Raw genomic sequence first — 20444 nt, 5'->3', positions numbered from 1 at the left:
ACTAATTTTCCGGTCACAAGCCTTGAAGTCCCTTTCCTTATTTCATGTTAACAATATTTAGTCATTCAGATAACATTATAATTGATTCCGACCTTGTATTTACTTATTCTAAATTGATGATGAATGCATATTCTTATCTAATGTGGATAATTATCAAAATAAATGCAATTGAGGGACACGAGGGTCAAGGGCCATTAAAATAGTAATTGTAAACATGTTTAGCTATCCAAATAAAAAATTATGAAGTTGAGGATTAGAGAACTAAATTTTTTGCAAGTATAACTATTTACATATTAAACAATAATACCTGTGGTTATTTACTTACTACCCTATATAAAATTTAATATTGACCTAAACTGATAGTTTATTCCATTACCTGAACTATCATCCACTTAATCTACCAACAACATATATATCTGAACACACAAAATGATATCACAACTTTAACTAGTTAGTGTAATAGAACATATAACATCTCTTAATCTCAATAAAGTAGTATAACATTATATCAAGATTCGACTATTAGTGAAGGCATGAGCAACTCTAGAGAGTTCTCAACATACAAAAATATATAATCACAACATAAGATAAGATGAGCTCTCAGGAACAACTTTGAGGCTCATGAAATATTATCCCCCATCTCAGTAACTTAACTTTATAACACTATATCAGTTATGTATCTAAATATTATAAAAGAAGGGCGAGTGTATTGACTCATTGAGTAGTTAATTTAGTGGTCATAACTTGATTCCAATAGCATTATCACTAAGACAATCCAAGCAAGACTAACTTGGCTAACATGATTTTTCCACTATTGGAGGGTATAACATTCTTTCGCGAGCAAAGCAGGCCTTTAGCAGGCCTTCTAACCATGTCAAGACTAGGTCAGTCCTTCATGTTAGTCCACTATAAAAGGGACACTAATATTCTTTCTAGCATATAGATTGATCAATACAAGACTTCTACCTACTAAAAATCTCTTTCAATCCCTCGAAATATTAGTTGTCTTTGTCGTGACATATCTTTTAACCCATTAAGTTCTTATATTGCAGTGATTTCTTCAAATTCTGTAATCTATCAAGCTCTCTAAGGCACTACTAGATAATAACTATTTATTTCTTTATATTATACATTGTCAATTATTCCGACAAATACTTTATATATTCACGTCAATTGTTTGACCCCCATCGTGGGGCCCTATCAGCTACTTCTTGTGATTTTCTCATGTCACACGATCAAAAATCCCACCCCGTCGTGATGGATCCTAACGCACTTGCTAGGCAAACCAAACATAACAATAAAGAACCAAAAATAACGAAATTTATAGAAATAACTTAAGTCTAAAATCTCAATATAAAAAAATGCAACTAATACATGATAAATCCCCTAGAACTGGTAAGTACAGATTCATGAGCTCTAATATGAAAATACAAGTCTGAAATGACCAATTACAATACTATCTGAAATGAAGACAATAGTGCATAAGGAAATAGATGCCAATACTGTGGTCAAGAATGCAATTCTACCTCATCTCTGAGCAACAACTCTACTACTAGCCTCGACTACTGATGACTAGGTCCGATACCTGGATCTGCACAATTAAATGGAGAGTGTAGCATGAGTACTATCGACCCAATATACTCAATAAGTATCATAACTAACCTCGTGTAAAAGAAGCACGCGTACAAAACAACTATGTGATCAAATATAAAGCACAAAAAGAACTATCTGTGTGTGTGTATGCGCACAACTACTCAAGTACCCTGCTCAGTAAATGATACAACATATAAGGATGATATGCAAATGAATCAAGTAAATAACCATGGAAATTTGCAAGTAAAGATGAAATGCAAAATCCAAATAGACACTAGCCAGATTTTCCCCAACAATTTCATTTCCATACAAAACCACTAATCATTGTTCTTAAATCTCGTGTACACCATCAAGAAGGCACATGAGAGGGTGATACTAGGGGGATGGATCCATATCTAAATGCAAGCACAACCAATTCAATAGGATACCAACCCTGTATAGTCATAGGCTCAATATCATAATCTGCCGTGCGTGGTCACAAACATAACCATACAATCCATCCGGCATGGTCACATGCATAACAATACAATCCACCCCGCGTGGTCACAGGCATAACAGTACAATCTGTCTGGCGTGGTCACCATCCAGTCCAATTCATATCACACAGAAGCAGATATACATGAATACATGTATATGATGAATGAATAATAGATCTCATGCTTCTAGACTGGTATAAATGGCATGCTAAAGTGTAGGCATGTGCAAAGTGCGCTATCATAGCTTAAATCAGCAATTTTATCACCGAAATAGCAATTATCAAGATCATTCAGGGAGCTAAGGGGGAATTTGAACTGTTAAGAGGTGCCTAGCGCTTTTATCAATATGAAAGAGGAAACTTCTAGGTTGTACCTGTACAACTAGGGATAAAGGGACGTTGAATAGTAAACTAAACGAAGATGATGCTGTCCAATTGGTCGAATGGAAGATCGACATGAGAAGCCGATGTTCTTGGTACAGAATCCCATGCAAATTTCTTAACTATTTTTTAGGCATTGGCATGAGCAAGAAAGCAGACAAGAGGAAATTAGAAGAACGAGGATTCGAATCGCCTTTTTTTTCCCTTCTTGTTTGTATCTTTGTTCTAGGTCCTTTCCTCACTGAGGACCATGGGCCAATAACTTCAGATACAAAGCATGATTTTTCCAAGACGTGCAAGGCGCCCCCAGCCTTTCAACGGGAAAGACTTCAACATAAAATTAAATTTCTGTTCTTCCTATTCCCGCAGCAGGCGTATGCTCGGTTGAAGCTGGATTTAGAAAGGATCAGCAGCGGGCATCAGCCTAGCTAGAAACTTAAGTAGAAGAGTAAACCCCTAAAGAGTAAGGTAAGGCCTAAAGCCTATCATTGACCGGATAGAAAACTTAGAAATCTCATTGCTATTACTCAAACAAGTATGAAACGTATGCTTGCATATTCGTCCATAGGTCAAATTGCATATGTCATTATTGGAATAATTGTTGGAGACTCAAATGATGGATATGTAAGCATGATAACTTATATGTTGTTCTATATCTCCATGAATCTAGGAGCTTCTACTTGCATTGTATTATTTGGTCTACGTACCAGAACTGATAACATTCGAGATTATGCAGGATTATACACAAAAGATTCTATTTTGGCTCTCTCTTTAGCCCTATGTCTCTTATCCCGCCTTTATGTAACTCCAAACATAGATCAAATAGTTCACAACAAGGTTACAAATATGAGAAATATTATACCTTATAGTTTAACAATTAAATTCTAGGCATATCATCGCCTAAGCACTATCCCGAACATGGATAAATACCCCGGTGCCTGCATATGGGTTCAAATGCCACACATATGCGCACTCATAGCACGTAGATGTCACAAATAACTCAAACAACTAGTGCCTCAACCAAGTCTAGATAAGTTACTTACCTCAAGCAATAAAACTTACTCATCTAACAAACCCTTCCCGCGTGCATAAATCTCCGGGCGACGCGAATCTAACCAAATTAACTTAATATAATCAATAAAAGTCATAGAAATCGAATCCAAATGATAAAGCTAAGATCTATAATCAAAATCAAAAAGTCAACCCCCGGGATCGCACCTCGGAATCCAACAAAACTCACAAATTCCGAACACCCATTCTAACGTGAGTCCAATCATACTAAAATCATCCAATTCCGACTTCAAATTGACCTTCAAGTACTCAAATTTCGTTTTAAAGAAGTTTTAACAAAATCCCCAACTTCTCTACTCCAAATCACCAACTAAATGATAAAAAAAGATGGGATCGTGATTAATAAACAAATTTGAGTCAAAAACACTTACCCCGATCTAAAGCATGAAAATCCCCTTCATAATCGCCCAAAACCGAGCTCTCAAACTCAAAATGTGGTATAATGACCAAAACCTCGAAATAGAGCTTTAAACATTTTGCCCAGGCATTTGCCTTTCGCGATCGCGGACACACTCCCGCGATCGCGAAGAACAACTCCCAGCTCCACCAAAATGCCTTACAGAAACACAAGCTCTGTACCATGAACACGAAGAACACACGCTCCAGAACTACGCAAATGCAGACATAGCATTGCAATCGCGTAGGCTTATGCCTGACACCTCGGCTGAACTCACTCTACTATGCCAATGTGATCGCACATTCGTGATCGTGAATACCACAAACATCCAAAGCTAAGCAAATGCATCACCACTTCGCGAACGCGAACAACATTTCTCCAGTCACCCAAAACACTCTATGTGATCACGACCTTCTCCTTGCAATCGCGAAGGAGAAAATAACACACCAGATATCAGCAGCCCAAAACTCGGAGAAATGGTCTGGAACTCATCCGAAATACACCGGAGGCCCCCGAGTCCTCAACCGAACGTACCAACAAGTCCTAAAACACAATACATACATACTCGAATCCTCAAATCACATCAAACAACACCAAAACCATGAATCACACATCGATTCAAGCCTAATGAACTTCCAACTTTTAAAAATAATATCGAATCATATCGAATCAACTCCAAATAACCTCAAACTTTACAGCCAAGTCCCAAATGACACAACAGACCTATTCCAACTCTTAGAATCAAAATATGAAACCGATATTAGTAAATTCAACTCTCGGTCAAACCTCTTAACTTCTTAAACCTTCAACATTCCAACTTTCGCCAAAAACCTCAAACCAACCTATGGACATCCAAATCAATATTCAGACATACGCCTAAGTTCAAAATCACCATATAAGCTATCTGAATCTTTAAAATTCCATTCTGGAGTCATTTACACAAAAGTCAAACCCCTTGAGAATAAGTGTCTCAATTCACTTTAAAACATCCCCGAAACCAAACCAACCACCCTTGCAAGTCATATAACCAAAAATGAACATAGAAGAAGCAATAAATAGGGGAACGGGGCTACAATACACAAAATGACCGGCCAGGTCATGACATTCTCCCCCTTTTAAACAAATATTCGTCCTTGAACGGGTCTAGAATCATACTTGGAGTCTCAAATAGGTATAGATAGCTGCTCCATATCTCTTGCTCGGTCTCCTAAGTAGCCTCCTCGACTAACTGACCTTTCCATTGAACTTTCACTGATGCTATATTCTTTGATCTCAACTTTCGAACCTGCTGATCCAAAATGGCCACTGGCCCTACATCATAAGTCAAATCTCCTTATAATTGCATTGTGTTGAAGTCAAAAACATGCGACAGATCACCATAATACTTTTAGAGCATAGAAACATGAAACAATAGCTGAACGCTTGATAGACTAGGTGGTAATGCAAGTTTGTAGGCTAGCTCTCCAAAACTCTCAAGCACCTCAAAGAGACCAATATACCGAAGGTTTAACTTTCCCTTCTTCTCGAACCTCATCACACCCTTCATAGGCGAAACTCTAAGCAAAATATTCTAACCCACCATATATGCAACAACAGGAACCTTCCTACCAACATAACTTTTCTGTTTGGACTCTGTTGTACAAAGCCGCTCCTAAATCATCTTGAACTTCTCCATAGCACCACATACCAAATTAGTGCCCAACAACCTAGCCTCCCCAAGCTCAAACCAACTAACCGGAGAATGACATTTACTCCCATACAATGCCTTATAAGAGATATCTGGATATTCGACTGAAAGCTATTATTGTAGGTGAACTCTACTAATGAAAGAAATTGATCCCATGAACCTCAGAAATCCATAACACATCCACGTAACATATCCTCCAAGATATGAATAGTGTGCTCAGACTGCCCCGTTCATCTGAGGGTGGAATACTATACTCAACTCAACCCGTGTGCCCAATTGTCACCGCACTACTCTCCAAAACTGTGATGTGAACTGCGTGCCTTAGTCAGCAATGATAGAAATGGGCACAACAAATAATCTCCCTAAAGCTGGTCAAATAAGTCATCAATACACAGTAGTGGGTACTTGTTCTTAATTACAACTTTGTTCATTTACCTGTAATCAATGCTCATCCGTATAGTACCATCTTTATTCTTCAAAAATAGAACTGATGCACCCCAAGGTGACACACTAGGCCTGATGAATCCCTTATCAAGTAGCTCCTAAAGTTGTTTCTTCAATTCATTCAACTCTGCTGGTGCCATACGGTACAGAAGAATAGAGAAGAGCTGAGTGTCCGGCACCAGGTCAATACCAAAATCAATGTCCCTGATGGGTGGCATCCATGGGAGGTCTGTAGGAAACACATTTGGAAAGTCTCTCACTATCAAAACTGACTCAACGATAGGAGCATCAACACTTACATCCCTCACAAAGGCCACATATGCTAGTCATCCCTTCCCAACCATCTGTTGAGCCTTCAGATATGAAATCACTCTGCTAGGAACATATTCTAGGGAGCCTCTCCATTCAACCCTAGGCAACCCCGGCATTGCCAATGTCACGGTCTTAGCGTGACAATCCAGGATAACATGACAACCTATCCATGCCTAAAATCACGTCAAAATCCACCATGTTAAGTAATAAAAGATCAACTCTCATCACTAATCCCCCAATAGTCACCACACACAATCGATACATACGATCCACAATAATAGAATAACCTACCGGTATAGATACATGAACATGCATAACCAAATAATCAAGGGGTATACCCAAACAACGAGCAAAGTATGATGACACGTATGAGTAATTGGAACTAGGATCAAATAATATTGAAGCCTCCCCATGGCATACTTAAACAACACCTATGATCACGACATCAGAAGCAACTACCTTTGGCCTGGATGGAAATGCGTAGCAATGGTCCTGACCACCACGTGATCGACCTTCCCCTCTAGGACAACCTCGTGCTGACTATCCCCCAACTTTATCTAGCAGTGCAGGTGGTACAACTTCTGGTGCTGAAATCATAGGATGAGAGCTCTATTGTTGAACCCTACTCAATAGTCTGGGGAAGTCCCTCTTGAGATGACTTAAGTCTATGCACTCATAACAACCCCTACTGTAAAACTGATGCTCCTGATAACTTAAAGATCTGCCCATGGAAACCTAGGCAGATAGAGCATGGGGAACTCTGTGCCGGCAATGAACTAAATGATAACTAAGCTAGACGAGCATTATAGCTACTGTGTCTAACTAAATAACCACGAGAAACATGGCGAGTTGCCTGAATGGGTATAGAAGGATGACCTCTGCTATAATGGGACTAGCCCCTAGATGAGGCACTACTAAAACCACATGAAGTATGAGGGCTCTTGACCTCCTGCTCCTTAAACTCCTGCCTGCGAACCAGCTCTAAACGTCTAGCAATCTCGAAAACCTGATCAAACCAAGGACCCGTCTCAACCTCTCAAGCCATACTTAAACGCAAACTATAGTTGAGGCTATCAATGAACCTTCTAATCTTCTCCCTCTCAGTGGGAACCAACCATATAGCATGAAGGTCCAAATCTCCAAAGCTCATCTCGTACTGAGTCACAGTCATATCCCCCGAGAGTAGCCGCTCAAAATCTCTATGCAGCTCCTCTCTATGAGTCTTTGGGACAAAATTCTCTAAGAAGAGAACTGAGAACTCATGCCATGTAAGCGGCGATGTGCCAAATAGCTTGCACAACTCATAAGACTGCCACCATCTATAAGATACCCACGTCAGCTAAAAAGTAGTTAATGGAACCCCACTATTCTAAAAAAATGCTAGCGAAGAATTTACTGACACCAGTCTAAAAAATCCTGAGCATCCTCTAACTCCTTTCTGCTGAACTCCGGAGGATTAAGGCTCCTACAAGCTCCAATCTCTTCTGCTCCTCATCACTCATAGCTGGACCAACCTCATCTCGAACAACAACTGGATGAACTGGCAATACACCTGGCATCTGGTGACCTTGTGCTAGCTGCTTTAGAGTACGGACAGCGGGAGTCTAGGCACCTCCCTCAACCCGTGAGGTGGCTGGTGCAACTGGAATCAAGACCATCTGAGACAAGCTCGTGCAAGTAATTAAAATCTGGGCTAAGGCCTCCTGAAGGCTAGGGATAATAATGGGCATTGCTGGTGCTTGAGCTGGTCCCACCGGCTCAACAAAATCTGGTACCTGCTCCTTAGCTGAAGTAACTGGTGGCTCTACAGTTACTGCTCTAGTTGTAGTATGAGCCATACCTTAGCTTTTAACATGGCCCTAGCCTCTTGCGACCCTAATTGGTAGTACTATTGGCCATCCTCTTGATCCGGTCCATGTGACCTAACCATATATGAGAGAATAAAATAGTCAAGTTTCAAACTTTGGAAATAACAAACTACACGACAAGAATGCACGAAAGTGAGGTTTCATAACAGTTCAGTAGCCTCCCAAAGATAAGTACAAATATCTATGTACCGATTAGCAAGACTCTACGAAACTTACTCAATACTCATAATACCTATGAACCTAGGGCTCTGATACTAACTCGTCACGACCCAAAATCCCAACCTATCGTGATAACGCCTAACGCACCAGCTAAGAAAGCCAAAAATAACAATAAAGAACCAAATAACAGAGTTTATAGAAATAACTTAAGTCTGAAATATCAATTTAACAAAATACCGCTAATACATAATAAGTCCCCCAGAACTGGAACATACAGAGTCATGAGCTCTGATACAAAGATACAAGTCTGAAACGACCAAGTACAATACTGTCTGAAATAAAGACAATTGTGCATAAGGAAAGAGACGTCAAGACTGCTATCAAGAATGTAGTTCTACCTCGTGTCTCAGCAACACCTCTGCCATTAGCCTCGACTACTGATTACTGGGTCCGACACCTGGATCTGCACAATTAAGTGGAAAGTATAACTGACCCAATGTACTTAATAAGTATCATAACTAGACTCAGCGAGGTAAAAGAAGCAACAATTATAAATGATACTTGCTATAACCCAAGCAGTTCATAAATTCAACAAGTACAAAACAATAATGTGATCAATTATAAAACCACAGAAGGAACTATCTCTGTGTGTGTACACAACTACTCAAGTACCCTGATTAATAAATGATATGGCATATAAGGGTGATATGCAAATGAATCAGGTAACTAAGCATGAAAATTTGCAAATAAAGATGAAATGCAATATCCAAAAAGACACTAGCCAGATTTTCCTCAACAATTCCATTTTCGTACAAAACCACTAATTAGTTTTCTTAAATCCGAATGTACACCATCAACAAGGCAGGAGAGGGTGACCCTATGGCGATGGATTCATATCCACACGCAAGCACAACCAATTAAACGTGCTAGCAGCCCGGTGTAGTCACATGCTTAATATCATAATCCGCCTGGCGTGGTCAAAGGAACAACAGTACAATCCATCCAACGTGGTCACATGCATAATAATGCAATTCTCCCAGTGTGGTCATAGGCATAACAGTACAATCCGCCCGACGTGGTCACATGCATCATGTCCTTCATATCACACAAAATCAGATATACAAGAATACATGTATATGATGAATGAATTACATATCTCATGCTTCTGGACTGGTATAAATGACATGCTAAAGTGTATGCATGTGCAAAGTGTGCTATCATAGCTTAAGGAAATTTCATATAGAAATCATCAAGACCATTCAGTAATTAGCCTCTGTGCAACCTCAAATATAGCTCAAATAGTTCACAATAAGGTTACAAATATGAGAAACATTATAGCTTACAGCTTAACAGTCAAATTCTAGGCATATCATAGCCTAAGCACTAACCCGAACAAGGACAAAAATCCTGGTGCCTGCACATGGGTTCAAGCCCTACACATATGCGTACTCATAGCACACAACTATCACACATAACTCAGGCAACTAGCGCCTCAACTAAGTCTAGATAAGATACTTACCTCAAGCAAGCCAAATTACTCCTCTAACAAACCCTTCCCGCATGTATCAACCTTCGGACGCCCTAAATCTTGCCAAATCAGCTTAATATAATCAATAAAAGTCATAGAAAAAAATTTAATCCAAATAATAAAGCTAAGATCTTTAATCAAAATCTAAAAGTAAACCCCTAGGCCCGCTGTCACGACCCAAAAACCAACCCGGTCGTGATAGTGCCTATCGTGATACTAGGCCAGCCAATTATTACCCATTCACTCCATTTTCTAATTAAAGACTTAAGAAAAATCATATTTTTAAACAGAAATCCAATAAGATAAAAATGGAACTCAAATCCAGCGGAAAGAAATACATGTCTGACCTCGTGTGTCACTAGCCATGAGCAAAATACTACAACTGTTTGAAATATATAAGACTACATAGTCTGATAATGTCTAAATAAAAGTACTATAAGGAAGATAAGGAAGGAGAAGGTGGAACTGCGGTCGCCAAGCAGCTACCTTGCAATCTCCAAAGAAAATCTCCAATTGGAAAGATCAACAACCGCTATCGTGCCTCGAGATACCTGGATCTGCACACAGGGGTGCATGGGGTAATATGAGTACACCAACTCAGTAAGTAACAAGTCCAAACTATGGACTAATGATAGTGACGAACCAAACCTCCACAGGTTGCAACAGTTAATTGTATAGATAAGTAGACATGCTTACAGTTCATGTAGTTTCTCAATAGTAATTAAAGTATGAACGATACAGAGTATAAAGCTCAGGAATATCTAAGTACCAATGCATAGATAACATTATCAATGTTACGTATAATACTTCCACTCACAGTGCTCAACCACTCGGTACTGTATATGGCCCATTCGGCCCAGAGAAGATCCATCCCGGAATATATATACATCACTGACTATAAGTCACCCAGTACCAAGGAAAACAGGCCAATCCAGCCTCATGGAGAAGATCCATCTCCATACCAATACTTCGGACAAGATCCATGTCCAGGGAAGATCCATCCGTCAATATCATCGTCTACGCTCACTGGGGGTGTAAAGACTCCGTAGGGGCTTCTATGAGCCCAAGCTCTATATCAATGCCAGCGAAGGCATGATCAATTTCTCGTTGCGGCGTGCAACCCGATACCATACTGTTAATCAATAATCAGGCTCTCGGCCTCACTCAGTCAATACTCTCCAGACTCACACACACGAGCTCAAAAATGTCATGATACTAGCCTGAACAATGATATGATATGTCAAATAGCAATAACTGAGACTGAGGCATGATATAATATGTATGAACAGGACTGAGTATAGAATATAAATTAAGCTAATAACATGACAGCAAGAAACGACCTCTCGGGTCTCAACAGTACTGGCGTGAAGCCTTAACATGGTAATTAGCATGATTTGCAGCTCATTAACTTAGTCACATATATAGAACATAGATATCAGTAAGAAAGAGTCACTAGGCGATGCTCTGGAATGATCCAGGCCGCATTTCTCATGGTGCACGCCTACACGCCTGTCACTTGGCACTTGCGTCACCTCAATAGTAATCATAGAACATATAGTTCGGGGTTTCGAACCCTCAGAACCAAGTTTGGAAGTGTTACTTACCTCAAGCCAAGCCAAACTCTATCCCGCAACGCCTTTTACCCTCGACTCGGCCTCCAAATACCCCGAATCTAACCAAAATCAGAAGCATAACATCAATATATACTCAGGGAACAAAGCCCATACGAAAATAATCAAATTACAACACAAATCCCGAAATTGGTAACCTGACCCCCGGAACCACATCTCGGATTCTGATAAAATTTACCAAACTAGAATCCTTACACTCTCACGAGTTCATACGTACCAAGAATATAAAAATCTGACCACAAATGGCCCCTCAAATCCCTAGATTAAGGTCTCCAATTTCCAAGCCCTAAACCCCCAATTTTTGTTACTAAATTCCATATATTTCAAGCTTAATCAGTCAAAAACCATCATAGAAACAAGTTTAGGGTCCAAAAATATTACCTCCACGAAATCCCCTTGAAATCCCTCTTCAAAATGCTCCCTCAAGCTCAAGCCCGTATGAGAAAATGATGAAATAACCAAAAATTCGCGAACGAAACCTTATATACTTTCTAACCCAGTATTTTACACCTGCGGTCCATTTCCGCTTCTGTGGCCAAATGCACCGCTTCTGCAGTTTTCACTTAGGTTCCAGGAACCGCACCTGCACATAACCTTCCGCACCTGCGGTCTCACAGGTGCGCTGAAACTTTCGCACCTGCGCCTCTAGACCATCTCGCCCAATTCCTCATCTACGTCCACTGTTCCGCTTCTGCAGGCCCGCACCTGCGGTCCCCAAGCCGCAGGACCGCAAGTGCAGTTATGATAGGAGCTTCATCACTTCAGCTACTAATTCCAACTCTAAACCTCCCGTCAATCATCCAAAATCACCCTGCGGACCCCGGGACCTCAACCAAAAGTACAGACAAGTAATATACCACCTTCCAAACTTATACCAATCTTCGAAACACCCAAGTCAACATCGAAACAACGAATCAACCATGGATTCAAGCTTAAGAACTCCAAAAACTTTCAAATTCTGCTTTCGATCAAAAGGTCTATCAAACCTTGTCCGAATGACCTGAAATTTTGCACACACATCCTATATGACACAACGGACCTACTACAACTCCCCAAAATTCCATTCCGACCCCTATATCAAAATTTCTGCTACCAACCGGAAGATGCCAAAATTCTAATTTCGCAAATTCAAGCTTAATCTACTCCGGACCTCCAAAACTCATTCCGATCACGCTCCTAAGTTCCAAATCACCTCCCGAAGCTATTCGAACCATCAGAATTCTCTTCCGAGCCTTTTTTCACATAAGTCAATATTCGATAGACATTTTTCCAACCTAAGCTTACTAAAAAGAGACTAAGTGTCTCATTCCTTTCCAAAACCTCTCCGAACCCGAACCAACCAACCTGGTACCACAAAATACGTCTGAACAAGACATAAAGAAGCAGAAATGGGGAAAATGGGGCTGAAGTTCATAAAATGACCAGCCAGGTTGTTACACCCGCACCTCGAAATCCGACAAAAACTTACAAATTCCCATCCCGACATGAGTCCAACAATACCAAAATCACACAATTCCGACCTCAAATCGACCTTCAAATCCTCAAATTTCATTTTTGAAAAGGTTTTTCAAAATCCTCAATTTCTCTACTCAAAATCTCCAATTAGGATTGTGATTAATAGACAAATCCGAGTAAAAAACACTTATTATAATCCAAAACATGAAAATCCCCTCCAAAATCATCCAAAATCTGAGCTCTCTAATTCAAAATGTGGTATGATGACCAAACCCTCAAAATAGAGCTTTAAAACATTCTGCCCAAGAATTTGCCTTTCGCGATCGCGGATACACCCACGCGATCGAGAAGAACAACTTCTAACTCCACCAAAATGCCTTACACAAATGCAAGCTTCAAGTCGCGGACGCGATGAACACACGCTCCAAAACTACGTGAACGCGGACACAACATCGCGATCGCGTAGGCTTACGCGTGACACCTCATCTGGACTCACTCTTCTACGCGAACACAAACGTATATTCGCGATCGTGAAGACTACAACAATCAAAAGCTTCACAAACATGTTACCATTTCGCAGACATAAAGCACATTTCACCGGCCACCCAGAACACTCTACGCGATCGCGATCCCGACCGCAACCTTCTCCTTGTGATCGCGAAGGAGAAAACTAGAGACCAGGTATCAGCAACCCAAAACTTGGAGAAATGGTCCGAAACTCATCCAAAACTCATCTGAAACACACCTGAGGCCCTCGTGACCTCAACCAAATGTAACAACTACTCCTAAAACACAATACGAACTCACTTGAAGCCTCAAATAATATCAAACAACACCAAAACCACAAATTGCACATCGATTCAAGCCTAAAGAACTAATGAACTTCCAACTTTTAAAACTAATGCCGAATCATATCAAATCAACTCTAAATGACATCAAATTTTGCATGAAAGTCCCAAATGACACAATAGACCTATTATAACTCTCAGAACCAAAGCATAAACTCGATATCAATAAAGTCAACTCTCGATCTAACCTCTCAACTTCCCAAACTTTCAATTTTCCAACTTTACCCAAAATTCCTAACACCAACCTACGGACCTCCAAATTAATATTTGGACATACGCATAAGTCCAAAATCACTATAAAAAACTACCAGAATCATTAAAATTCCATTCTGGAGTCGTTTACAGAAAAGTAAAATCTCGATCAACTCTTCTAACTTAAGCTTCTAACTTTGAGACTAAGTGTCCCAATTCATTCTGAAACATCCTCGAAAATAAACCAACCACCTAGGTAAGTCACATAATCATAAATTAATATAAAAGAAGCAATAAATAGGGAAACATGGCTACAATACAAAAAATAACCGGCTGGGCCATTACATCTCAGTTTTGCTTCTTTTTCAATTTAAAATTTACTTACATTTTGAAACTTCCCAGCTAGATCAGAGAATTATGATGATTTTAATGTTAACACATTTTAAGTTTCCAATTGAATAGCACACTCATTTTCATAATGTAGCCAAAATTAATGACCCCATCTACTGATGTAATTACACAAATGTGGAGCAAGATAAATAAATGTGACTCATAAGAGTATCCCAATATATGATGAGAGAACAAACTTTTCTAAAAGAACATTCAAATATTGTCAACAAATCCATAAATAGCAAAACAACTACTCATTGAAGGGGTTAATGCCTCGCCATGATTTGAACGCCTTAATCCTAATGCTATGGGGCATTAGCACATGTCAAGACTATTACGATCTAAAATCCTTGGGACCCACGACTGATATTCTGCAATCCTTTGTTAAGTAAATCAGCCTTAAAAAATATTATTTATTTAAATCAATAGAAAAATAAGCTTAAGTTCTTACTAAACAGGATAAAAGAAATTAGCCAAAGTAATATTTAGAAAATATCGATGAATTAGGCCCACATACTGAGTTAAAAACATCTAAGAGTCGACTAGAATACATTTTGAGAAATCGAAATGAAGAAATAAGTAATAAAAATAAAAAAAGTCATCCACCACAACACAAAGTGGTTGACTCAACATTGGAACATTGTAACTTTAAACCACGATCAAACAAATGACAATCATCTGTAGACACCCTGATTTGCACCTAAAATATTGCAATAGGAGGGAGAGAGGAGTACGATACTCAGTAAGCCTTATCAACCACCTTTAATAGGGTTATGTTGAGACTTATTCAAATTCATTGAAGTCCTCTTCGAAGCAATAATTTTGGTTTGGTGTACTATTGGGTGTATAAGAGAGAATAAATGGCTTACGAGTCTTAGGACAACGAGATTTCATCTTAGGATCTCTTGGGATGAGTTTTCATTGAGTTTCACAGTATACCGGGAAGGAGTAATGTTACTGTAGTGGTAGGTCGTGAGTTCCCTGAAGAAGTTGGGCCCGTTTAATAATGGGTGGGATCAACATAGAAATAGGGACGATCAATTCCTTTGGTATTATAGGGCTTTACAGGTGTTTTTGTAGTAATACTTTTGATTTGGTAGACTGCCTGGTTTGGTTGATTAAAGGGGTTCAGTTTTGATGGTTGGGTTATATGCATATGGGTTCCGGAGAGTTTGCAATGACTTTGACCCCGACTTCTTGTTGGTGTCTTTTATCGATATTAGTTTTTGCATGTTGTGATTTTGTTAAAAAATGAGCTAAGTGGAAGTTATTTAGTCGATGGAGTGTGAATCCTATTCATGATTCAATGTTGATGATGGGATTCTCGTATCTTCACATATTAACATGATAGATGCAGTAAGTTGTATGAAATTGGGATTGAATGGGCTAGGTTACAGTTTAATTTTTAAAGGAATTTCATAAGTTCTTGACAGTGTGAGATATTTTAGATGATTAAGAGTATGCTAGCACTTTTGTGTATCGTTTGAGAATGGTGTGTTTTATAAAAGATGCATTGTGTATGGATTACGGATGCTTGACTAGTACTACAGAAGTTTGAGGTTTGCTACTTGGTGCGGAAGGTTATGGGAGTATCTCCGATCGGGTGATTGTGTATGCGTGACGTATCAGTCATTTAAGTGAGAGAGTTGGAGATCAAGTATGGAGATTTTGGTACTCTCGTTGCTTGGAGATTTTATTTCTGAGAGGCGGGCTATTCTTCTGGTTACAGACTATAGAAGTGTATTCAGGATTTGGAAACTGATTGTTTGTGGCATGATAGGGTCACTGTGGATTTTGGAAGGCTTTTGACCTATTTTGGAATGATCCAAGTCGGTTTCGAGGCCCATTGGTAGGACTAATGAGAATGTGTATTCTACATTGGATTGGATTCCTTTGTTCAACGCAACATTTTCTATGGATGTGTCATGGGGCATAATGAATGTTATTCATGCCCTGAGTATTTCATGTGTTACTCTTCTATGCCATGATGGGTTGTAAGGTTACTTGATTATTCATATACATGGTGCGGTCATGTTTAGGCCTTGTGGCGATATATGAGCGAGATGGATCTTGAGATGTTGATTTGTATATTGCACCTTAGTTGTGCTTGGCTTTTTTTCCGTAGCGCATTATGCTATTCGTCTTCCTATAGTTATGTTTATTCACTTTACATTCTTGTTATTGGTACAAATGTGTTTAGTTAGTATGAGCATTTTGGCTCAATAGGTATCCCCATGCGTATTGTTATGTTTTGATCCGGTTGCATGCCGTAATAGTATAATGTGTGGATCGGGTTGCATGCCGCAATGGGGTTATGTTGGATATGATTTCTTATCCTTATTCGTGTGTTTTGTTTCTCCCTTGTGGGATAGATTCATAGCATTATATTTACTATTGTATCTATTGAATGTTTTGGATAGTTCCTTTATGGTTTTCCTTCCATTATTGATCATATTCAGGTGGTTTATTATTTGGCGCACATATCACATCGTATGAGGTTCTTGATGGTATTTGACGTGTCTTGTCGGTCGAGCAGCTTGTACTAGGTGAGACGAGGTCATTGGACCTGGGATTAGTGCAATTAGATCTTTTTAATGTATGTTTGGAGGAAGAATGTCATTAGTCAGCTTAGCATTTGGCAATGGTTCATGCCGGGTGAGAGGACCCCATGACTAGTTGTGTTTATGAGAGATTATGAGTTCCTACACATTTCTTTCTTCATTGCGGCATTGTGAAGTTTTGGAATGTGGTTTTATATATCATGAGGTATATTATCAAAACGAGCTTTAGTAATGACAACTATTACGGTTGGAATACATTTCTATGAGCATATGAGCTACGAGGGTATGTCGTGTGGTTACATATTAGGAGTATACTTATGGTTTGATACAACTTTTCGAGATTGATATGATGTATGTATATAACAATTGAATCTTAGAGGAAGTTTTGGAAGTTGGAATTTGGTTCTAAGGATTGTAAGATAAGGTTGAAGGAAGAATATTCAGTCAGGATTGTGTTAAAGGGACTATGTGGATTGAGATGATGTGAGATCACCCATGGGTATTTTTATAATGAGTTATACAATCATTTGGCAGCCTTGGAATGACTCTTGGCACGTCCGAGGATGAACGCTCGTTTAAGTGTGAGAGAATATACCGACCCAACATGTTATTTTGAGATTTATCATTTCATTCGGCGGTTTGAGACTTTGAGTAGCTTTATATGATGCATTATTGATTATATGGTTGATTTTGATTTTTGAGAGGTTCAGAGTTTATTTGGAACAGTAATTCTTAATTTGGAAGCTTAAAGTTGGAAGAGCTAATCAAGGTTTGACTTTTGAGTAAACAAATTCAGAATTATGATTTGATGGTTTCAATGGGTTTGTATGGTGATCTTGGACTTGGGCATATGTTCGTATTTGAATTTGAATGTTCCTAGAAGGTTTTAGCTTTATTTGTCGAAAATTGGCAATTTGAAGAATTGGAGAGTTTATAGGTTTGACCAAAAAGTTGAATTCGATGTTATTAGACTCCTATTGTGATTTTTAGAACTTGGTTAAGTTCATTTAGTTTATTGAAACTTGTGTAAAAATTTTGGTTGTGACTCAGAATGTCGTAGTGTGATTCAGACGAGTTCGGCAATGTTTGAAAGTTTGAAAGTTAAGAGAAGGATTTTGATCTTTGATTCTTGGTTTTGATGTTTTTTGTGGTGCTTTAAACCTTTTAATAACTTTAGATAATATATTTGGACTTGTTGGTATGATTGGAGCGGTCCCATGGGGCTCATGTGTGATTTGGGGTGGTTTCATACCATTTTGGTTGAGTTTGCATTATTGATTTTCTAGTGCATCTGATGAGCTTTACGATCACGAAAGGAGCTTCGTGATCGTGTAAGGTGTTTTTGGTCACTTGTGATTTTTGCATCGCGTTTGCGGTAGAGTACTCGCATTCCTAGAGTATTGTGGGAGATGTTCATCACATTCGCGCACCTAGCTTTGCATTCACGAAGTGTTGGAGGAGGTCGGGCGGCAGAGGCTCACATTCTCATCTGGTCCATCGCACTCGTGGAGTGGTGAGGCAAGTTAGTCATCCCATTCGCGTGCTCTATGCAGCATTCGCGATGGAGGATCAAAGGAAATGTGGTCGCTCATCGCGATGGAGGGTCAAAGGAAATGTGGTTTCTCATCGCGATGGCGAAGGTGCCGCGATCACGATGAGTACTGCTAGGCATAAGTTGCTATTTTCGGGATTTTATCTATTGTTTTATATTTTGAGCTCTAGATTTCGAGAAGAGGAGATTTTAAAGATAAATTTCACTACTACCTTGGAGGTAAGCGACTTTTACTTGGATTTGATTTTATGTATTGATTGCCCATGGATTTCTACACCTATGACTTGGAATTTTGAAAGAAACTTTGGATTTTTGTCTACAATTTAAGAGAGTATATTTTGGGAATTTGAGTACCGATTTGGACTCAATTTTGGAAGCTAATTATATATTTGGACTCGGCAGGTTATGAGTCATCGGATTTTGGTCTTGGTTTTGGATTTTGGGCATGCAAGCCTGTGTCATTTCTTTTGAAAATTTCTTCAAAAATTGAAGCTTTATGGATTGGGATCGCTTCCTATGGCATTGTTGACTCTCTTGGATGATGTTTGGATTTGATTTATGTGATTGGAAGGCCAAAGAGAGATTTTGATGCGATTCAAGGTTGAAAACTGACTCGGATAGGGTAAGTATCTTGCCTAGGCTTGGATTAAGGGTATTTCTCCATTGGTTATGATGCTTGTTATATGTTGTGGTGATGCATATATAAGGTGCTGAGCCTATACATGTCCACTGTGGTTATTCGTGATCCGGATAAAACTTAGGCTATTATATGCCTTGTTTTGCTATTATGTCTCTTTGATATCATGCTTTCTTCATTTGTATAACTTTGTGAACTATTATTCATTATAGAAATCTTGCCTAGGTTATTTTCTTATCTGTTGAGACATGATCGGGCTATTTTTTGTAAGTAGAGCTATTTTTCTTTATCGTAATCATATTTTTTTGTCGCGAACTTATCTCCATGTGTTATATCTCTGTCTTTGTGCACTTTTTATATGTTATCTCATATGTTGTTAGTGTCTTTATATGTGACATGAGTTTGAGCTGAGTTGTGGCACATTGGTATATTTTGTGCGGTATATTAATCATGATATTGTGAGATCTTGACATATTGAGACTTAAGGAGATTGATGATTGATTTTGGGCCATAGATCCATATTGAGTGGATTGATGACTGATCTTGGGTCATAGAGCTATATTGATATTGATAGTGAGGTTATGCTTGTGTCAGGCCCCATAGTAGGTTGAGTGATATTGATAGTGAGGTGACGCATTCGTCAGGCCCTATAGAGTGATACTAATAGTTAACTTTGATCCGATTAGCACTGAGCTAGGATCCGCCCCTCTAGAGTCAGGTAATAACCTGCGAGTGTATGCACTTGATATGATCCTAATGAGGGGCTTATGTCAGGCATCCATACAGTGCTGATTGCATGCGTATGTGTGTGATGATTCAGGACATTGTGCAAGGTATTGTGAGTTTGATTGAGGGGTACTTGTACCAGGCACTATGAATGTGCTGAGATTGTGTAGATGTGATGATTTAACTATGATGTTGTTGGTTTTGGCATGTATATTGAAAGTGCATGCATAAAGATATATTTCTCTTCATGTTAAGTGATACTTGATGTCTCTATTTAGTGTCTAGAGCTTGAAATCATAATTTTTTTTCAAATTCCAGTCCAAGCAATTTTTGTGGAAAAGTTGATTCCTTGACTGATATACCTGAAAAGCATGCCGATTTTTCCTCTTATTGTGTTAGAGTTGAACCTATATTATTTGAGCTTATTTTCTTTATATGCCATTATTTTGCTGTTATTGTTGTTGTTGGTTGTTAAAAGTGAGTATCAAACTTTTCCAACCTCGCTACAGCTTTCTTCGAGGTTAAGCTTGCTACTTA

Source organism: Nicotiana sylvestris, chromosome 8 (genome assembly GCF_000393655.2).
Source record: "Nicotiana sylvestris chromosome 8, ASM39365v2, whole genome shotgun sequence".
In the NCBI taxonomy this organism is placed as follows: domain Eukaryota; kingdom Viridiplantae; phylum Streptophyta; class Magnoliopsida; order Solanales; family Solanaceae; genus Nicotiana; species Nicotiana sylvestris.
The sequence above is the reverse complement of the archived record's forward strand: the minus strand, read 5'-3'. Positions refer to the sequence as shown.